Below are 22,260 nucleotides of genomic sequence, written 5' to 3'. Positions count from 1 at the left end.
GCTCTGTTTGCTTAGACTGTCACATGGACATAAACAATCTGCTGGTGGATGAAACCGCATAGTAGGAAAAGCTACAAGAAAATGAACAATGCAACATCTAAATCTCGTTAATACGAAGCGATGCTGTGCATAACTCACATATGACACATAGCTATTCGTGGTCATATCGCTGCTATATGATATATACTGAGCCACAACAGGTTTCTTCTTTTCAGTCAATAACCTTAGATCTATCCTGTTTTGTAAAAAGGTGTCTCTAATTTCTTTCTTAGAGTAGATCAAAGTTTTGGACGTTTCCGTTCATACTGATGTTTGATATATCTTTTCTAAAGCAGTATTAATGTCTAGTGTGGACCAGTGTGAAGCAGTGTGTCCACGGTGGACCAGTGTGTCCAGTGTGCACCAGTGTGTCCATTGTGGACCAGTGTGGACCAGTGTGTCCAGTGTGGACCAGTGTGTCCAGTGTGGTCCAGTGTATCCAGTGTGGAGCAGTGTGTCCAGTGTAGACCACTGTTTCCAGTGTGGACCTCTGTGGATCAGTGTTTCCAGTGCATCCGGTGTGTCCAGTGTGCACCAGTGTGTCCAGTATGGACCAGTATAAACTGGTGTTTCCAGTGCATCCAGTGTGTCCAGTGTGAACCAGTGTGTCTGGTGTGGCCAGTGTGGACCAGTGTGTCCAGTGTGGACCAGGGTGTCCAGTGAGTGTGGACCAGGGTGTCCAGTGTGGACCAGTGTGGACCAGTGTTTCCAGTGTTTCCGGTGTGTCTGGTGTGTCTGGTGTGGACCAGTGTGCACCAGTGTGGACCAGTGTGAACCAGTGTGTCCAGTGTGGACCAGTGTTAGTTTGTCCAGTATGGACCACTGTGTCCAGTGTGGAGCAGTGTAGACCAGTGTTTCCAGCGTGTCCGGTGTGTCCAGTGTGCACCAGTGTGTCCAGGGTGCACCAGTGTGTCCAGTATGGACCAGTGTGAACCAGTGTGTCCAGTGTGGACCAGTGTGGACCAGTGTGCCCAGTGTGGACCAGTGTGGACAAGTGTGGACCAGTGTGTCTAGTGTGGACCTGTGTGTCCAGTTTGGACCAGTGTTGACCAGTGTTTCCAGTGTGTCTGGTGTGTCCAGTGTGGACCCGTGTGCACCAGTGTGGACCAGTGTGAACCAGTGCGTCCAGTGTGGACCAGTGTTCCCAGTGTGTCCAGTGTGGCCCAGTGTCAACCAGTGTGTCCAGTGTGGACCAGTGTGTCCAGTGTGGACCAGTGTGAACCATTGTGTCCACTGTGTCCAGTGTGGACCAGTGTGAACCAGTGTGTACAGTGTGCACCATTGTGTCCAGTGTGTCCAGTGTTTCCAGTGTGGACCAGTGTGTCCGGTTTTAACCAGTGTGTCCAGTGTGGACCATTGTGTCCAGTGTGGACCGGTGTGGTCCAGTCTGTCCAGTGTGGCCCAGTGTGAACCAGTGTGTCCAGTGTTTCCAGTGTGTCCAGTGTGTCCAGTGTGTGCAGTGTGAACCAGTGTGTCCAGTGTGGACCATTGTGTCCAGTGTGGCCCAGTGTGTCCAGTGTGGACCAGTGTGGACCAGTGTGGACCAGTATGGACCAGTGTGTCCAGTGTGAACCACTGTGTTCAGTGTGTACAGTGTGGACCAATGTGGACCAGTCTGTCCAGTGTGGACCACTGTGTCCAGTGTTTCCAGTATGGACCAGTGTGTCCAGTGTGGACCAGAATGGACCAGTGGGTCCAGTGTGGACCACTGTGTCCAGTGTGCCCAGTCTGGACCAATGTGGACCAGTGTGTCCAGTGTGGACCACTGTGTCCTGTTTGGATCAGTGTGGTCCAGTATAACCCTTGCAGTGTTTTTGCAGTTAACGCCTAATGAACAGACCCCGCTGCTGCCTCCATGGACGCATCAAGCAGTGAGGGATGCCCTCCACCTCACTCCTTGAGTTTTTATAATGTTATTTCGAGGCGGTCCCAAGACAGTGGAGGAGCAAAGGGGCCCTAAGCATGAAAATCAAACCCCTCCCATGCCTGCGAGTTCGCTCTCCCTTGCAATGTCTTCACCCCCATTCATTACACCCTTTTCTCCCCATACATTTGATGGACACAAGGTGATGGTGTAAGAAGGCCGCATTTTTATTGCATAATACATAAAGATGGATAAATATTTCACAACGTTCTAGGTTGGTCATTCGCGACCCATGTATTGTCATAATTTGCATTTCTTGTTAATAATGTCAGTAATGTCCCACTTGTTTCTTTCTAGCCGACCGCACTAACCCTGAGCGGCGATCAGTTCCGCAGGTATTCCAGTGTTTACGGATTCTAGGCTTCTTTTGCTACTGACTTCGTGGGCGGCCATTAAACCTGGCACGGGCTGCATGTGCTGTTCCGACTGGCCTGTACTTTTGCTGACCCCTCGCCTGCTCCTCCGTGCCTCTGCCGTGTGGCATCCCAAGGGCACTGGCTGGGCAACCCTTCAATCTGGCTGTCTTTGTGTGCGGTCTCCTGCTCACCTGTGCCCCTGCCATGAGGCATCCCAAGGGCACTGTTTGAGCACTTCTATCTAATTTACTCATTTTGTGGGTACCTTTCTGTGCTGCCTCCGCTCTGCCCTTCCCCCTTGTCCTTATGTCTGCGACTACCATAACCTGGTGTGGGTGGGTCCGAATCGATGGCGAGGTCAGTGCACTTCCAAAGTATGCTTTGAGGGAACCACTGTCCCCCCTTTTACCCTCTGTCCTTGACCGGCCCCGGTTACCCATTGGGTGGTTTTCAAATTCGAATGCCGTGCCCAATCCCAGCATGGCATTTTTTGCAAGCTTCTGCCTCGCGATTCCTTTCCCGTCCGCTGCCGTGAGGGGTCCCCAGTGGGCGCCATTGGTCCGCTGCGTTTCCCGGCCCACGCTACGTTCTATTTCCTGGTTCGGTATTCAGTGGCCCCCAGTACCTGGCCCCAGCAGCAGTGACCCTGTTGCAGCTTTGGGGTGACCAGGCGTCCTGGATTTGCCCCGTCAGTCCCAGGTTTACACCAGCTGTCCCGGCAGATTTCTGAAATTTTGGCTCATGTCCCGGTTTTTAGAGGTGGTGGAGGGTAACCAGTGAGAAGCATGATCGGGTGTTCTAAAGCTGTGCTAGTTAGCAGCTGTTATAAGTAAGCAATTTAATTACTAGGTATGATGCTGGTTTTAGAAACTACATTTTATTTATTTTCTTAGTGCTTCTTCTGTGTTCCTAAGCTGATAAGAGATGTCATTCTGCACAGCACCGTTGAGGTCAAATTGTAGTCCTTCCTCTATTTTTGCACAATGTCCCAGTTTTTGGTTCTCAAGATTTCGTCACCCTACCCTCGTCACCCTACCCTGCACCCAGATAGCCCCTGCCTCTAGTGTCACTGCCGAGGCCCTGCAAGCATCAGTGGGTGTTCTCTGGCCCCTTTTGTCACTGCTGCGGCCTTTGGTGGAAGAGACTGAGGGGCCTATGGTCGTCCATGCCGCCCACTCAGCCGGGGAAATTGAGAGATGCTTAATTTGTAAAAACATAAGTGCCAGGGTCTCACCAGGGGGCCACTGCAGCTTGCACCACCCATGGCCCCTGCCATATCCCCAATGACAGTAACAACACAACTACTAACCTGCACACTCTTACACGTGAGATGATTCGGACCACATTTATTTATTTATTTTATTTAGAAAGGTTTGTATAGCGCAGACATAACCCCGTAGGGTATCAGAGCGCTTTACATAGGTAGACAAAGGAAAATAGGTAGTTGAGAGAAATCATGGAACCAGTGAGGCGATATACAACATGGGCAGGCAGAGATTTGGGGGACAAAGGAAGCAGGAGGGGTGCTGGCAAAAAGAAGGGCAATATACATCAAGAGAAAACCGGACCAAAATAAAAGAACAATCACTTAAAGGCAATAGGAGCACAGCATCAAGTCCAGCGCATTGTTCATTAGAGCAGTTTGTTCACTAGTAGACTTTTGACTTTCCTTTTGAAGGCAAGAGTAGAAGGAATACGTCTTATATCCACTGGAAGGGAGTTCCAGATTCTCGGGGCGATGTCAGAGAATGTACGATTGTAAGTTTTAAGCTTCTTACATTTCTTGGGCTTGAGCAGCAGTGTGCCGGTACTTCTTGTGGACCTGGAGCCACCCGAGAGTTCCAGTTTGTTTGTCAGGTAGAGTGGGGTGTTGACGTGTAGTGCCCTATGGGTCATACATGGGATCTTAAGTTGAATCCTAGCTTCAAAGGGAAGCCAATTGAGCGATTTAAGATCATGTGAGATGTGATTCTTCTTCTTAGAGCCCGTGATGAGTCTACTGGCAGCATTTAGAGATGCTCTGATAGGTGCTAAACTGAGTTTAGACAGACCGCAAAGAGTCGCACTGCCGTATTCTAGTCTGGAAATGACGAGTGCTTGCACCGCCGATTTAAAGTCATCTTGGGGAAGGTAGGGTTTGAGTTTTCTTAGGATGCAGAGTTGAAAGTTCGCTCCTTTGGTTGCTGATCTGATGTGGTCTTGCATGTTTAAGTTTTTGTCAAGTGCGACTCCCAGTGGTTTAGTAGAGTCAACGATGTGCGGTGTGCAATTGAGGGCGGTGAGGTTACAGAGAAATTTCAAAACAGTGGGGGTTTGCTTAGTGGGTGCAATGAGGAGGAATTCAGTCTTGAGGGCATTTAATTTGAGATGGTTGGAGGTTAGCCAGTTAAGGGTTTTGAGAAGGGTTCCGTTGAGAGATTTGATGTCTTCGGGGGAGGAGATTTTCATGTAAAGTTGTGTGTCGTCTGCATACATGTGATATTGGATGTTGTAGTCTTTAAGAAATACAGTCAGTGGTTCAAGGAAGAGGTTGAAGAGAGTGGGGGAGAGTGAGGAGCCTTGGGGAACACCCAGGGTGCAGGGACTCGGGTTGGAGAGAGACTGGTTGGATTTGACCCTTTGTGTTCGGTTGTTCAGGAAAGAGGCAAACCATTTAAGGACCGTGCCTGAGAGCCCCATTCTGCGCTCCAAGAGGAAGAGTAGATTGTCATGTTTGACAGTGTCAAAAGCCGAAGAGAGATCGAGTAGGATTAAAAGGCAGGTTTCATTTTGGTCAAGTCAAGTGAGAGCGTCGTCCACAATGTGAGTGATGGCCGTTTCAGTGCTGTGCCCTGTGCGGAAACCCGATTGGAATTGGTCGAGAAGCTGGAAATGCTCATTGTGTTTGCGAAGTTGTTCGTGAACTCATTTCTCCAGAAGTTTCGCCAGGGTCGGTATGTTTGTGATTGGGCGGTAGTTGTTCAGGTCAACAGGGTCAGCCGCGGGTTTTTTTTAGAATAGGGAGCACTAGGCCTGCCTTCAGGCAGGCCGGGATCTCACCTTGAAGAAGTGAGGCATTGATGATTTTCGACCAGAGTGGTGCTAGTGACCCTATCATTTCTTTAAAGAAATTAGGGGGGAGAGGGTCATTGAAGTGATTTGAGGGTTTAAGGGTAGAGAGAATGATGTGAATGGTAATGTCATGGACGGGAGTGAAATGACTCCAGGAGGTATTGTTTTTGAGTGAGAGACCCAGAGGCGATGGCAGGGGTGTGGAGCGAGAGGTGTCAGGAGAGGGCGAGAGGGTGAGTGCAGCAGACCCTAGGTCTGATTCGATTTTATTAATCTTTTCGAGGAAGAATTCAGCCACCGCATCGCAGTTTGGTTGCGTACGAGTGGTGTGCTGAGATTGGGAAGAGGTGTTGTTGGATTGTGATTTAATGAGCTCAAAAAGTCGTTTTGGGCGATTTTTGGCTCGATCAAGTTGGTGCTTGAAGAAATTGGCTTTGACCATTTTAATGAGTTTGTTGTATTTGCTTCTTTGGGATCTTAGAGTGTTGAGAAGATCCGTGGAGGGAGAGGCTCTCCACCTGCATTCAGCTAGTCTAAGACTACGTCTGTCCTCACATTTAGTCTGTCATTAAACCACGGTTTGGAGTCTTTTATGGGAATTCTTTTTAATTGAAGAGGGGCCGTATCATTCAGGGCAGATAGCATGGTGTTGTTATAATGGTCGGTGAGGTCATGGACGTCAGTCATGTTAGAAGGGGGCGGAAGGGAGAGATTGCAGCGTTCTATGAGCTCATTAACACTAGTGTTATGGAGCGGTCTTTTCCAGTGTTTAAGTTTGAGTGGTTGAGCAGAATTGTGGTTCCAACTTTCATGTATCAGGAAGTTGATAAAATGATGGTCAGACCAATCACAGGTGAGAATGGATTCGAGATGAATGGAGTTGGGGTTGGAGATGATGAGATCCAGTGTCGAACCTAAGTTGTGAGTGGAGCTGTCACAGTATTGAGTGGGAGATAGGTCGGTAAGGAAGTTTTTGAGGGTTGTAGCAGCCTGGTTGTGGGGGTTATTCCAGTGGAGGTTGAAATCCCCAAGGAAGATCTGGGGGAGTGACCCCCTAGGTTGGAGGAGATGATTTCCATAACTTGTTCGATTAGGAGGAGGTTATCACCTGGGGGGTGGTAGAAGATGTGAAGGCTGCATAAGGGTCTGTGTGTGCTGTTGATATCAATGGAAAGGTATTCACAGGAGGAGAGATTAGCTGTGAGAGAGGGTAGGTTTTGTATCATAGGGGGCCCCTGGCCCGTTCTGGCCACACCTGAATTATGAGACCCTTGTCCTTGCCCTTCCAGCCTAATTTGTAGGCCGTATTAAGTTGACCAGTGGGTCCTGTGTTGCTATATAGTTACCCTAGGACATCCCTCTCACTTAGCCAGCATGTAGTGCTGTGTAGGCCCTTCTATTCGAAATATAGGCCTTTGTTATATTGACCATAGCTCTGCCTTTTTAGTGTATCGCAGGCTGATGGCAGGTCTGACCCAACTCTGACCCAACTCAGATTCAGTTTCTCTTTCTGCAAGGCACTCTGCTCCAAACCAGTAGCCCCCACCCTACCCGAGTGCTCAGTTCACTGTATGAGTTCAACATCCCCCTATTCTTTCGACATACAGTAGGCGGCTTCCTGGACTGGTACATGCTTTTAAGGAAGTGGCCACCGCAGATGTCTGGAAACTATTGCAGTTTTAAGGAAGTGGCCACCGCAGATGTCTGGTAACTATTGCAGACATAGCTTTTTTGGGTAACTTACGTAGGTAGAAGTTGCGTGCAAAGAACCCCAAAAAAACAGTATAAATAGGGAGCACTCACAAACATCAAGCGGACTACCTCGCTGTCTGTCTGTGGGTTACGGACTGCGTAGAGTTTTCCCCAAGAGCAAAAGAAGCTCTTGCGTCTGCTTAGCATTATGTTGTATTTTACCCATATGAAATGTCCTGTTATGTTTAATCATTGTTCTCTTTATTTGTTTCTCCTTTTTTGTATTCACATAATGTAGTCATTGTAATTGCAGGAATGCTTGCTCTAGAGTAAACGTGTAAACTGTTTTGCTATGAGAGAGTTGCGGAAGATACAGACAATGCCTCTTCCTAATTTCTTGACTCGGTCGAGTCTGATAATGTTGTGACTAGGAGGGACTTATAGGCACTGGAGTGGATCATCTCGTTCCTCGCCGGAAGAACCCAGAGAGTCCGCCTCCCCCCGTTCAGATCCGAGGCCACCAAAGTCATCTGCGGTGTTCCGCAAGGATCCTCACTTAGCCCCACCCTCTTCAACGTCTATGTTGGACCCGGCCTCGTGGCGTGGTCTTAACCCTCTTGGATTGTGCTCGTCCCCCGCACCGGCCTACATGGGCCGCCCTTTCAGGCCGCCAGGGACCCCTCCTCCCTTCGAGGCCCCCTTTGGATTGTACCCGTTTTCCTACACCCGCCTCAGCGGCCCCCTTTTCCAGGCCGCACAGGGACCCCTCATCCCTTCGGGGTCCCCCCCATGCTTGCTCCACGCACCAGCCCACGCAGCCCGGCTCCCTCCGGCCTCGGCCCCAGCGAAGCCCCGACATCGAGGCACCAAGATCTGGCCAGGGGGCACCGCATGGCCACTTCACCACTCCCGGAGGAGGAGAGTTTCGATGGGACCCCCCACCGTCCCTCAACACCTAGGTACGATCGTCCTCCAGCCTCCCCGGGCCTGGCGCCTCTCCCGCTGGGCATCTGGCCTCTCCCAGCCCGGCCTCTCCGCCCCCCGAGCGCAAGGGTCCGGACATGAAAGGGCTCCAGACCTATATCTGGGGCAACCCCACAATGGGACAGTAGTTGTATCCCGGAGTCAAGAGCCCTGCTGATGGAATCGCGGCTGACCCTACGGAGAAGAACTCTTGCTTGAGACTATACCACGAGCCCTGCTGACTGCGTCGCGGCTCCACCTTATTGAGACAAGGAACCTCACGGAACATCGGGGCCCTGCTGACGCTGTCGCGGCCCAACCTCGCTGAAACCTCCCTCGGAGCCCTGCTGACGTCGTCGCGGCTCGAGCTGAACTGAAACACCTTAAGAGCCCTGCTGACCTGGTCGCGGCTCGAACTCCACGAACTGATCGCCAGAGCCCTGCTGACGCCGTCGCGGCTCGACCACTCCGAGATCCGGAGTCCCTCCAGCTTGAGGATCAAGAACTGGGCTGTTGGACAGGCCACATGAAGGGCTTGCTCCCTCCCCGCATGACAGGGCCCAAGCCCCGGCCCTCCAGGTGTTACCCACAGAAATCACCCGCACCCCGTCTCCCGACGGAACTCCTGCCCCCGGACATCTATGTATCATGGGGCCGAACCATTACCGGCTTCCCCGGCCGGACCAGCCGCCATCTTGGACACTGCACCACGAGGCCGCATGGCCTCAGCTCGACCCTAACCCTGGGCCTGGCCAGGCCCCGACATCCCGGCACCACCATCCACCCAGGAGGTGAACGGACCACTTGGCAGGTCGATGTGAGGAAATATGAATTTAATGATCAGTTATGTCCCCTATCTTAGACCCCAACGGCTCCATGTACATGCTACAAGTACATGTATGTTCCCTCCAGTTCCAGCTATGAAGACGCAAATACATGTGCGTCCAACGTCAACATATCCTCTTTCAGATCCGCCATGAATGGGTCGGATATTCCGTTCCTAAATATGAAAGGCCACCGACTTTATGTGGTTCACTTTCCTTGTTTTACAGTTCAGGCGAGTAGGCCCTGAATTCTGTCATCAAGTCTTTTCCTGCCTTCTGTCTCTGAAAGCTCCAGTCTGAGCTCGCATCTGTATCCCTGAACTTTGTCCTACTCCCTGCGCGGCTAACGGTGCCTGACTCGGCCTGTTGCCTGCCAAAAACTGTATTTCACCTTCAAGTTATCTGCTCCGCTCCTCATCTAATGCATTCCTGTCTAGTAGTTTAGGTAAACATCCTTCCAGCTACCGAGCAAAGGGCCCGGCCTCACAGTCTTCATGCAAGTAATTCATAGCCCCTGTTACCATGGAAGATTGCATGCCCCCCCCCTCGCATCTCATGTAGACACTTAGACGCTTGTACACGCACTAACAGTCAATATAGAATAGATTCTGCCCGAGAGACCTTTCCTTTTGGATAATACAGTTCCTTAAACACAAGATATTAGATATGATTTGGGATTAGGTTGACCTGACCCCCCAGACTTCTGTCTCCTCACGTAGGGCTAAATGTCAAGTCTCCTTCACCCTCCAGTTACACGTCAATCACACGTCATGCGGCTGCGTGCGCATCCCTGCCAAGTATTTCTGCTGACACTGCAGGATTCTCTTATGGATCCACCCACCTGTGACATCATGTTTAGTGACGTTTCTAGGATACGCCTATATTTACGCCTCTTTTCATTACGTATGTTTATTCTTATCTGTATTATCAGCTGTTACGCCTCCTGCATCTGTCTTAATGTAAATGCGTTTCATATATATATTGTTACTTGTCAATAATGTATTGCCTATCCTTCCTGAACCTTCGTGGTGATGGAATTTGATTGCCATGGTTCGAATCATAATTCCTTTGTAAGGAATAAAGTCCTTTCAGAACCTCTAATACCACGGATTCTGCCTCTTATTTTACTGTGTTATTCTTATTGTATTTTACCGCATCAAAAATAGTACAGGTAATTAAAATATTTACCACATAAATTGGCGCCCGAACAGGGACACTTTCTCATCTCACGCGCCGGAGGTGCGTTGCAGGCCCGGTCTCCTGCCACAGCTGGACGGACAACTACGCGTACCCGCAGGATTTCCTGTATCTCCCTCCAGCCAAGCGGGGGTGACTGAGGCTGCGATCAACACCCAGACGAGGCGGTGAGAAGTGCGAAGTATCCCGACCAGAGCCTAGCTGAGAGAGCAAGATCCGAGGTATACAGAGGCCCACCAGGTTCCGAAGTTCCAAGTCGAGTCGAGTCCAGTCCGGTCCAGTCCAGTTCAGTTCCGAGGCCTTCTGTTCCGTTCCGTGCTACCCGGTGAGTACCGTTGCCGGGGAGGCATTTAGACGTGCACATTAGTTTGTGCCGGTCAAGACGGGTTTGGGTACACAGATCCGGTCTGCACTGTTTCAGCAGTGTATCTGTACTGTTTAGCAGTATATCTAGTATGTCTCGTATATAATTCAGTATGATCTAGTATTAGTATTATGTCAGTAACTAGTTTTCTTCTAAATTATCATTGTTCGTTAAATGTTAAATGTTAAATGTTTTAATATGTTTTAAAAATTGTGGTATGAATGAGTGTTCATTATTATGTTTATTGTATTTAATTGTGTTCAAGTCCAGGTATTAAGAGTAAGAATCAAGTAGCAAGGTTTAAAGATGCCGCTCTTTTCAAAATTAAGACAGATCAAAACCAGAAAGGGGGTACTCGAAGAAGCTATTCCCATTCCACCTAGGGACACTCCAGGGTACTTTATGTACCATAAGCATGGCCTAGATGCCGTATTATATCTTGATTTATGGGTAGACTACACCAAGGATTTAGCAGAAAGTCAGAGATGGCCCGCAGCTGGGACATGGGATGCTGATTGCATCATGAGAGTAGAAGAAGAATTATGGAAAAAGAAAGCCAGACAGTCACAGAAAGATGCCATTGAATTATGGCGTAAAGAATCGCATAGGCGCACAGAGAAAGCGCTCAGACAAGAAGAGAAAAGTAGGGAGAAGTCAAATAAAGCCCGAGAAAGTGTATTAATTGAGGAAGGTACCCGAGTAAAAGCAGAACAAGTAGAAAGACAAAGAAACACTCTTATGAATGGTATGTATCCTCTTCTGGCCGAGGGTTTACCTAAGGCTACCCCGGAAATACCGAAAGATCTGACACCTCCATTACTCCCGATTAAAGCACATCCCAAGACCGCGAAAGATATTTTCCTTTCTTCCTACTTAGACGATGTAGCTCCCGAATATGTTAATGCTCCGCCACACACACCGCCTGTCGATGGTGCTCAACGCCAAGATCATCAGCCTATACCTCCGCAACAACAAACTCCTACGCACATTCCAATAGGCCCATCCGTTTCTACCGCTTTTCCTGCATCTGCAGTTTCTACCTTACATCCAACAAATCCGTTCGTGCCCAGCACCTCAGACGGTGCGACAGGAGGTACGACAGAAATTTTTGCCACGCCACCGCGAGGAAATAAATTATCTTTTAGGGATTTAGCACACCAACGTACACCCCAACTAGCAACTTCCGACATGTTTAAGGAACATCTAGTGGATTGTAGATATGATCCAGTGCCCGGTAAACAGGACAGAATGCTGCTGTCATCACTACGTATACGACGAGCTTCAGTGTATTTAACGACGCTACCAGGAATGATGGCACATTTAGACAAAATATATCATTTTGTCCAATCAGGGCGAGGCCCTGAAAGTATTGACGAAGCCATGGAATACCAGAAAGTGGATGTACAAAGACAACTGCTACGCTTTTTCATAAACTGCGTAATCAGAAACAGAGACAGGCCTGAGGTAGAGCAGGAGGAAATGCAAGTACTTACCAGATGGGGTCAGAATATATCAGAAGGGAAACATGATAAACAGAAGTGTATAGTAGTTATGTGCCGAAAGATCCGCAAAGAAATAGAACGAATACATAAGGAAAGATTAGAGGCAGACAAAACCGAATCAGAGGGAGAGGAGGAGGAAGAATCAGAGATGCCCACAGGACAATTGGAAACGATGGCTTATGTAGGTACGGGAAGATCTTTGAATAATACCAGATGCTTTAATGATCCAATACGTCTGATACGTCCAGAATGTAACCGAAATTTTCAAACCCCTATGTTGAATACAAGGTCTCCTGAACATCTATTCCAAGCTGCCGATAAATTACTCCGAGACCGAAGGGGGTATCATATGCTCGATTCCATGGATGAACAAGAACTAGCCAGGTCAGCAGTACAATGGGCTGACAGTCCCGGAAAATACAGTGATGATGCGCTAGCACACACGTTTTTGAATCTTAACCCAGACGAACAGCGATTAGCTGGTATATACATGATTCAACACCTCCTTATATTATATAAAAACCATCACTCCGATCCTGGTCCTCTACCAGAAATACTGATAGAATTACTCACGAATAAATGGAAAGGTTCAGGTACTGATTTAATTAAAGAAATTCTAGAATATCGGAACCAGTATATTGTTTTCGTATACCCAGAACATGTTTCAGTTCCCACTATGGGAAGAAAAATGTATCACATAGATAGACAGAATCCCTTACGCGAAGTGCACCCAATTAAAGGAGATGACAATAATTTTAAACGCGTGTTTGTGTACACGCCCATAACTAAAATTGAATTATTAGAAATGAAGAAAGTAGTACCCAGCCATGACAAAGATCCAGCAGGTTTCCACCGTGAGATAAAAGACATGTTACTCATGGGAGAGTATACCTACCCTGACATTATGAAAATATTAAAAGTATTAATGCCTGCCGGTATTTACGAGAAACTCAAAGAAAAGGAATGGGAAGTGGGAGACCAAAAGATAGATTGGACAGCGTTAGAAAACGAAGAAAAGGCCCGAGCTGCAGGTTCAGGGCTTGGGGAAAAGACTACAGCCTTACCAGGATTACTAGTACAAGTATTGCCACGTTTATTAACTACGAAAAAGGAAGACTGGGGTGCAATTTCAGCCTGTAAACAAAAACAAGATGAAGACACTAGCGATTTCTATTCCCGATTTGAAAAATGTTTTGGTATAAATAGTGGCATAAAAGCAAATAGCGAATCGTATCCACATCTGTTTGTGACAAAATTAGTTGAAAATTCCCTGCCCCAAGTTAAGAATAGAGTATTGAAATTCGAGAGTACCTGGCAAGGTAACACCCCGTCACAGATGTTACAAATGTTACAATATCACCACAATAGAATTAGAGAGGAACAAGAACATGAACATAGACGTATGAAAGACACAAAAATGAAAATGCTCGTTGCTCAGTCGGTACCAGCAGACGGTCATAGAAAGGGTATGACACAGTCCAGTAACTCAGCGATCCCTGTTAAAGGGACATGCAACTATTGTAAACAGCCAGGTCATTATATAAACGATTGTGCAGTTCTAAAACATAATATCTCCACGGGTAAAACGAAGGAAAGACCACGTCCACCTAGACAGGATCAGATCCAGCCACAAGTACCCCAGAATGTACAACCTATGCCAGCTCCACAACAGACCGTAGCAATTTCACAGGCGCAGCCTATTGCTGCAACACAAGCAGCGACACAACAGATGTACCAGTATGCACAAGCTGACTATCCCGATTACCAGCGATACACATGAAATAGCCTAGAGAAGGAAGTTGGCTTACCCCTTATTGAGGTTCCTGTAGATCAGGAAGGTCCTTATGTACATAGTGAAATATTAGGGAAAGACAGAAAGTTTTTACTTGATACAGGGGCAAGCAGAACAACTATAAGTCACAGCGAAGTTCCAGGGGCACCCCTCTCAGGCTCACAGAATATTTCCCTTGGTTTTTCAGGAAAGCCTATTATTAATGCAGTATCACAACCTCTTCCACTTACGGTTGGTCCATTGACACGAACTACAGATTTATTGCTTACTAAATCCTAACCAGAAAACTTGTTAGGTATAAAAACACTGAAAGCTCTAGGAGCTATAATATGTTGTTCTCCGGAAGGAGTACGATTATTTTTGCGTGACTTTAAAGGTCACTACATGTCCAGAGACATGGATCACCGGTTACAGAATTTACCGACACATTTATGGGCACAAGGCCCCACTGATGTTGGTTGTATGCACATTACACCATATCGAGTTACACTTAAAACAGGAGTAGTATTACCACGAATAAGACAATACAAGTTACCCCCAGATGCTGTAGTGGCTTTGCTGCAAATCATTGACGAGCTTATTGTCCAAGGAGTGGTCGTGGAAACCGACTCTAATGTATGTAATTCCCCGATAATTCCGATTCTTAAACGAACTGACCAAAAAGCACCTCCAGTTTATCGACTAGTTATTGATCTGCGCGAATTAAATAAATGCATTGTACCACAATATCCCGTGGTTCCCGATATCTCTTCATTACTAACAGCCATTGATTCAGAAGCCACGTTCTTTACTGTAATTGACCTCAAGAACGCCTTCTTTAGCGTCCCAATCGATCCGGAAAGCCAATATTTGTTCGGATTTAGTTTAAACGGACGAAGCTTTAAATTCGCACGCGCGCCTCAAGGATTCACAGAAAGCCCCAGCATCTATAGCCAAGCACTAAAAAGACAACTTGACAGTATCCACATGCCTGTTAACACTGCCCTGCTTCAGTATGTCGATGATCTGCTGATCACCGCCTGAAGCGAATATGAATGTGAAAAAGCATCACTGACGGCTTTACAGTTTCTGGCCGACAAGGGGCACAAAGTGTCCCCTTCTAAGCTGCAATTCTGTGTCCAGCAAGTTGTGTACCTTGGGCACTTGCTGTCCAAGGGGGGAAGACAGCTCACACCTGACCGCATCCAGTTAATTGTTAGCATGCCACCACCCAAGACACAAAAGGAGGTACGGGCTTTCATAGGCCTCACTTCATACTGTAGACAGTGGATCCCTCAATATGCATTTCTAGCAAAACCACTCATTCAGTTGACAACCCAGGAGGCAGCGACATCGACTGTCCTCCCTTGGACCCAAGAACATACACAAGCTTTTGAAGACTTAAAGAAAGCCTTATGTCAAGCACCTGTTTTAGCGACACCATGTTATAGTAAGCCTTTTACACTTTTCGTTACAGAACGTGAAGGTACTGCCTTATCAGTACTCACTCAGGAACAAGCAGGATCACACAAACCATGTGCTTACTTTTCTAGCACATTAGATCCCGTAGCTCAGGCTCTTCTTCGTGCCTGAAATCAGTGGCAGCGACAGCTTTAGCAATCAGACAAAGCGATTCCATAGTATTAGGACATCAATTGACAGTACAAGTACCACACGCAGTAGAGGTTCTCTTGAACCGAACACAAACACAACACTTGACTATAGCAAGACTGACGGGTTATGAATTGACGCTGTTCCAGCCACACATAGAAATCAGACGTTGTAGTACATTAAATCCTGCCACACTTTTGCCAGTAAGTGGAACAGACCCATTAGCACATGATTGTATTGAAGTCATTACTATCACGACGAAACCCAGACAAGACTTGACAGATATTCCATTACTAGATCCAGACCTGACATTGTATGTAGATGGTTTATGCATGAGAACAAGTACAGGAGAGTTAGTGGCCGCTTATGCAGTCACAACAGACACTGAAGTCATTGAAACAAATTGTATTAACACTTTGTCAGCTCAAGCAGCAGAGCTCATCGCTCTGACACAAGCCTGTATTCAAGCCACAAATAAGAAAGTTAACATATACACAGATTCACGTTATGCATTCGGAGTCGTCCATGACTTCGGCGTGCTGTGGCGAGAGAGAGGTTATTTAACTTCTCACGGTACCCACATCCAACACGGACCCCTCATTCAAGCTCTATTAGACGCGATACATCTACCGACTGCGATATCTATCATGAAGTGCAAGGCCCATACAAAAGTCACCAATATCATTTCTCAGGGTAACGACCTAGCTGACAGAACAGCTAAACAGACTGCTCAGAATCAGACTCATACAACTGACACGACAAAGACAATAGTTCCGATACTAACACACTGCATGACAGTTAAGGATCCCGCTCTTGATGTAATTGACATACAGACACATGCTACACCAGAGGAAATCCAGAAATGGACTGAACTAGGAGGGATCCAAACGGATCAAGGATGGATGACGAAGGGAAAATCTATATGGTTTCTCTCCGATTCAATGGTTCAAGTCATCATTAACACAATACATAGTCCAGCACACCTAGGAGAAAAAGCTATGCTAGATAGCATTCAACACATTTGGTTCAACAAACACTTGCGAGCAGCAGCCAAACAAAAAGTACGTACCTGTATGATATGTTGTCAGTTTAATCCAGGTAAAAGCATTCCCGTAGAGCAAGGTGGATTTCAACCTCCCGATCACCCTTTTGAAGTCCTCCAGATGGATTATATCCAGATGGAACGTTGTCGAGGATTCAAATATGTTCTCGTAGTTGTATGCGCTCTTTCCCGTTGGACAGAGGCATATCCCGTCTCAGATTACACTGCCCCGACTACTGCCAAACAGTTAGTTCGAGAATTCTTCCCACGGTATGGCTTGCCACGTGTTGTGTACTCAGATAACGGCCAGCCATTCTCATCCGAGCTAATGAAACACATTTCACTCTTGTTAGGCTATCAATGGAAATTCCACTGTGTCCGACATCCCGAGGCAGCAGGTCTCGTGGAACGTCATAATCAAACTCTGAAAATTAGATTGTCCAAAGTATGTAGAGAAAAAGGTGTCGACTGGATAGTAGCTTTACCAGTTGCTCTCTTTTACATGAGAATGGTAGCACATTCTCGAACAGGGCTATCCCCGTATGAGGTGATCTTCGGTAGACCACCAAATATGTGGGGGACGCCTATACCTCGTAAAATCACTGATGTTGACTGTAATATGCTGACAGATTACCTGGCTTCCTTGATGTCTGCACTACAATGTTGTCGTTCACAGGTAGCTGCAGCTTTTCCCGATAACACTGAGGTGAAGCCCCATGAAGTGGTTCCAGATGACCTGGTACTTGTGAGAAACTTCGACAGGAGGAGTCCGCTGGAGCCTCGCTGGCAGTCCCCTAAACTCGTCTTACTGACCACAAGGACAGCCGTGAAGATTGAGGGACGTAAAGGGTGGTTGCACTCGAGCCATATCAAAAAATTTCATGGACTACCAGCTGACGTGAACTTTCAGCCCTGTATTCCCTCACAGATTGATTCAAAACTCCCCCTGGTTGAAAAATCAGAAAAGGAGAACTATAAACTGAAACTAAGGTCTAGCAAGTCAGACAATTTGATTGTTTAAGTCCTCTCCAAGGTGAATCGGTTGAATTTGTCTCTGACATGTATCCTCTGGACCGAAATAGAGAGAGAAGTAGACAGAGACAGCTTAAAGAACATGCGTACTGTAAATCACTTCGTAGTCACTGTATAGTGACATTATTGCTTATGTCTTTTCTATGTATTCTGATTATTTCCGCAAGTATACTGTTGCACATATACTATCCTATTTCCAAGCGTGCTTCCAATGTTACTGCTGAACACTCTTTTAGTGAATTACCCCCGCATGAATTGTCCTACAGATTTGCGCTGCGTAACAACACTTTTATTAGTATGTTACATCATTCCCATCAGTCCAGCAACGCTACAAATTGTTGGATATGTGGCCAACTCCCTCCCTATCAGAAATACAAGGGAGTTTTGCCTCTTTTTCCGTATCCATTCACACACAATGGCTCCTGTGGAGCATGGTTTAGTTTGATCAATTCCCTAGATTCAAATTCAGTAGTTTATCAAGACAACTGGGTATGGGGAAACCTGAACTTAGTTTTGCTTAAAATCTGCTACCCTAACAAGGAGGGACTTCCCAAAAGGACAGGAACTGATCTAGAAAATGAAGTATATGGATTAGGTAATTTTACCATTAACCTCATGATTCTGAATGTTGAATCCGAAGCTACACCAATCTTGCCTACTATGTCAGTATTTCCAGTTAAAGGTGAATTATGTGTAAGAAAGAACGGTTCAATACACATGGGCCATAGTAAATGTACCACTGTAATAGAATTCAGTGATCAAAGCAAATCGACATTTAGGGCTTCTCGTCATTCCTACTTGATATGTGGCCAGACCGCATATATACGTTTACCTCTAGACTGGGATGGTACCTGTTACATTGCATTCCTTCTGCCACCTGTTTTCCTAGCCCCTCCTGATTATCATAGAAATACCCATCTAGTACACAATAGACACCAAAGGGATATCCCGATTGTCGACTACACTGAAACGGCATGGGAACAATACACAGATTTCAATAAGGGTTTCTTTCCCTATATAGGTGTTGTCACTAATAGTAAGCTGATACGCAGATTAACCAGAACCCTTGAAGCAGTAGTGAATGAAACTACCTCTGCCCTTGGCAACTTAACAGAGGAGCAGTCTGCGATGCGGATTGTTGTTCTCCAAAATCGTCTTGTCCTTGACGTCATCCTGGCCGATAGGGGCGGAGCTTGTAGGGTCATCGGATCAAGTTGCTGTGTTTTCATACCAGAAAACGCGCTGTCAGTATATAAAGCCATAACTCGTCTTCATAAAATTGTAAGCCAGATACACCAGAATCCAGGCACCTGGACATGGTCCGGTTGGTTCTGGAGCGTGTTGTCCGCCTGGGGATGGAGAATACTATCCTTCCTAGGTATTGGCCTTCTCATAGTATTCAGTTGCTGTCTGTGTCTCCAATGTGGACCAGCGATTTGCGGCCTATGTGCCACATCGTGTATTCCACGTTCAAGTTTTCATTCAAAATCCCGGAAGAAGAAAGAAGAACAGATGATGTTATATGAACAGATTGATGGATTGCTGAAGATTGATATTTCATGAAGGGTCCGTAGGGGACAAGGAGGGAATGAGGAAATATGAATTTAATGATCAGTTATGTCCCCTATCTTAGACCCCAACGGCTCCATGTACATGCTACAAGTACATGTATGTTCCCTCCAGTTCCAGCTATGAAGACGCAAATACATGTGCGTCCAACGTCAACATATCCTCTTTCAGATCCGCCATGAATGGGTCGGATATTCCGTTCCTAAATATGAAAGGCCACCGACTTTATGTGGTTCACTTTCCTTGTTTTACAGTTCAGGCGAGTAGGCCCTGAATTCTGTCATCAAGTCTTTTCCTGCCTTCTGTCTCTGAAAGCTCCAGTCTGAGCTCGCATCTGTATCCCTGAACTTTGTCCTACTCCCTGCGCGGCTAACGGTGCCTGACTCGGCCTGTTGCCTGCCAAAAACTGTATTTCACCTTCAAGTTATCTGCTCCGCTCCTCATCCAATGCATTCCTGTCTAGTAGTTTAGGTAAACATCCTTCCAGCTACCGAGCAAAGGGCCCGGCCTCACAGTCTTCATGCAAGTAATTCATAGCCCCTGTTACCATGGAAGATTCCATGCCCCCCCCCTCGCATCTCATGTAGACACTTAGACGCTTGTACACGCACTAACAGTCAATATAGAATAGATTCTGCCCGAGAGACCTTTCCTTTTGGATAATACAGTTCCTTAAACACAAGATATTAGATATGATTTGGGATTAGGTTGACCTGACCCCCCAGACTTCTGTCTCCTCACGTAGGGCTAAATGTCAAGTCTCCTTCACCCTCCAGTTACACGTCAATCACACGTCATGCGGCTGCGTGCGCATCCCTGCCAAGTATTTCTGCTGACACTGCAGGATTCTCTTATGGATCCACCCACCTGTGACATCATGTTTAGTGACGTTTCTAGGATACGCCTATATTTACGCCTCTTTTCATTACGTATGTTTATTCTTATCTGTATTATCAGCTGTTACGCCTCCTGCATCTGTCTTAATGTAAATGCGTTTCATATATATATTGTTACTTGTCAATAATGTATTGCCTATCCTTCCTGAACCTTCGTGGTGATGGAATTTGATTGCCATGGTTCGAATCATAATTCCTTTGTAAGGAATAAAGTCCTTTCAGAACCTCTAATACCACGGATTCTGCCTCTTATTTTACTGAGTTATTCTTATTGTATTTTACCGCATCAAAAATAGTACAGGTAATTAAAATATTTACCACAGATGGGAGAAAGAAGGGTCGATGGCTCTCCCCCGCCAGGTGCCGATCGCCCTCCAGCTCCCCCGGGCGCTGGCTCCACCCCCCTGCTGGGTGTCTGGACTCCCTCATCCCGGACCTCCCGACCTCCAAGTGCGAGGGTCCGGACATCAAAGGGCGCCAGACCTATAACTAGGACAGCTCCAGAGCAGGAAGGCAGTTGTATCCTGGAGTCGAGAGACACCGAGAAGAACTCATCCTTGACGGACTACCGGCGCTGCCATAGTCCTGCCTTGTGAACTGTCGTCCTGCCTGCTGGCGCTGCCGCGGCCTTCCTCATCCTCCATCCTCGTTGGGACCTGCTGGCGCTGCCGCGGCCCGTGATAACTACTACCTTTGTCGGGACCTGCTGGCGCTGCCGCGGACCGTTGTGACCACCACCTTCATCGGGACCTGCTGGCGCTGCCGCGGACCGTGTACCGACCACCGTCATCGGGACCTGCTGGCGCTGCCGCGGCCCATCCCAGCTAGAACACCGAGCTCGAGGATTGTAAGCTATCCATCATCGCATCTACCAGATTGGTAACCAGACTGTCCCGCTACCCCCTTTCCCAAACCAAGAGACTAGGATCGAGGGGACCCCTGAGTCCAGACCTCCTTGTACCATTCCATCGTACCTTAAGAAATCGCTTATAAAGAACGTTAAATCCTATCCTTGTGTGGTGTACGTCTGTGGGGGGGAAGTCACTTGTCTCTACGATCGCTGGAGACGGCTCTCCCCGGAGACCTCTCCCCTTGTCCTCGGCCGACCCTCCCGGTCCGTCTAACATTGGTGGCCAGCGGCGCGATCCGAATCAACGCATAATCGTACAGAGAGTAGCTCACCCCACGACAAAACCACAATGTCAACCAAAGAGAGCGGATCCACCGAGAAATTCCAGATGGAGAAATTGGAAGAATACAGCCATCGTGAACTGAAACAATTCTGCATGGAACTAGGCATTGCTACCACCGGCCTGAGTACCAAGGACGATTTCAAGCACGCCATTGAGTCGTGGGCAGAAACCGGGGTCGCCAGATCCCCAGACCGAAACATGGCCGCATCAGAGAGGAACGCCACGGCTCCCGAGGAGCGAGGAACGAGCCTCTCGCAGGAAGAGATCCAAGAAAGAGAGAAAAACAGGCTACATGAGTTAGAAATGGCACGGCTCAAAATGGACGGTGAACTAAAATTAGCCGAGCAAAAACTGAACCTAGAACATCTGCGGCTCCGAGAGGAACGGGAAGAAAAACAGAGACAGAGAGAGCTCGAAGAAAAGAGGTTAGCATACGAACACGAGCGCAAACTGGCAGAAATAGACCTACGGAAGCAGAACAAAGAACCGGAGGTGCCCGAGCGACCGCGCACCCCGGGAGCGACAGAAAAGAAAGTCCACATCCCCAAGGATGTCGTTCAAGAATATGTCCGAGGGGACGACATACAACAGTGGTTCAAGGCCTACGAGATCGCCATGACCTCCCACCGGATCGATCGAAGTGACTGGGGAGCCGGCCTGTGGGGGAGGTTCGTCAACGAAGGCCGCGATGCCCTGCTACAGCTCCCAGACCATCAGATGTCATCCTATGACCACATGAAGGCTGCCCTACTCACCCGATATGGGCTCACACCCGAAATGTACCGCCAGAGGTTTCGAGACTGCACCCGGATCCCGGGTACAACTTGGGTGGAATATGTCAACTATTTCAGCCGAGCCTTCGAGGGTTGGATCAAGGGAAGCCACGTAACGACCTACGAGCAACTTTTTAATCTCATGGTGTGGGAGCACCTCTCTAACAACTGCTTCATCGAGCTCAGGCAGCACCTCCTCGACAGTAAATTGACTGACCCACGGCAACTCGCCGCCGAAGCTGACCGGTGGGAAAGCACCAGAGTGGGCCGGAAAGGGCCACACGAACAGAACCGGTACAACCAAGGTCAGCACCGTCCCCGAGGAGGAGGAGGAGGCCAGGGACGAGGAAGAGACACCGTCCCGGCCGCTCCCGCTGCCAGCACCCCGCCCCCGGCCGGCCGGGGCAACCCCCCGATGCGCCCGGGGTTCCGAGCCAACGTCACGTGTCACCGATGCCAGC

This window comes from Triturus cristatus, chromosome 5_2, assembly GCF_964204655.1.
Source record: "Triturus cristatus chromosome 5_2, aTriCri1.1, whole genome shotgun sequence".
Classification (NCBI taxonomy): domain Eukaryota; kingdom Metazoa; phylum Chordata; class Amphibia; order Caudata; family Salamandridae; genus Triturus; species Triturus cristatus.
Note: the sequence above shows the minus strand (reverse complement) of the source record.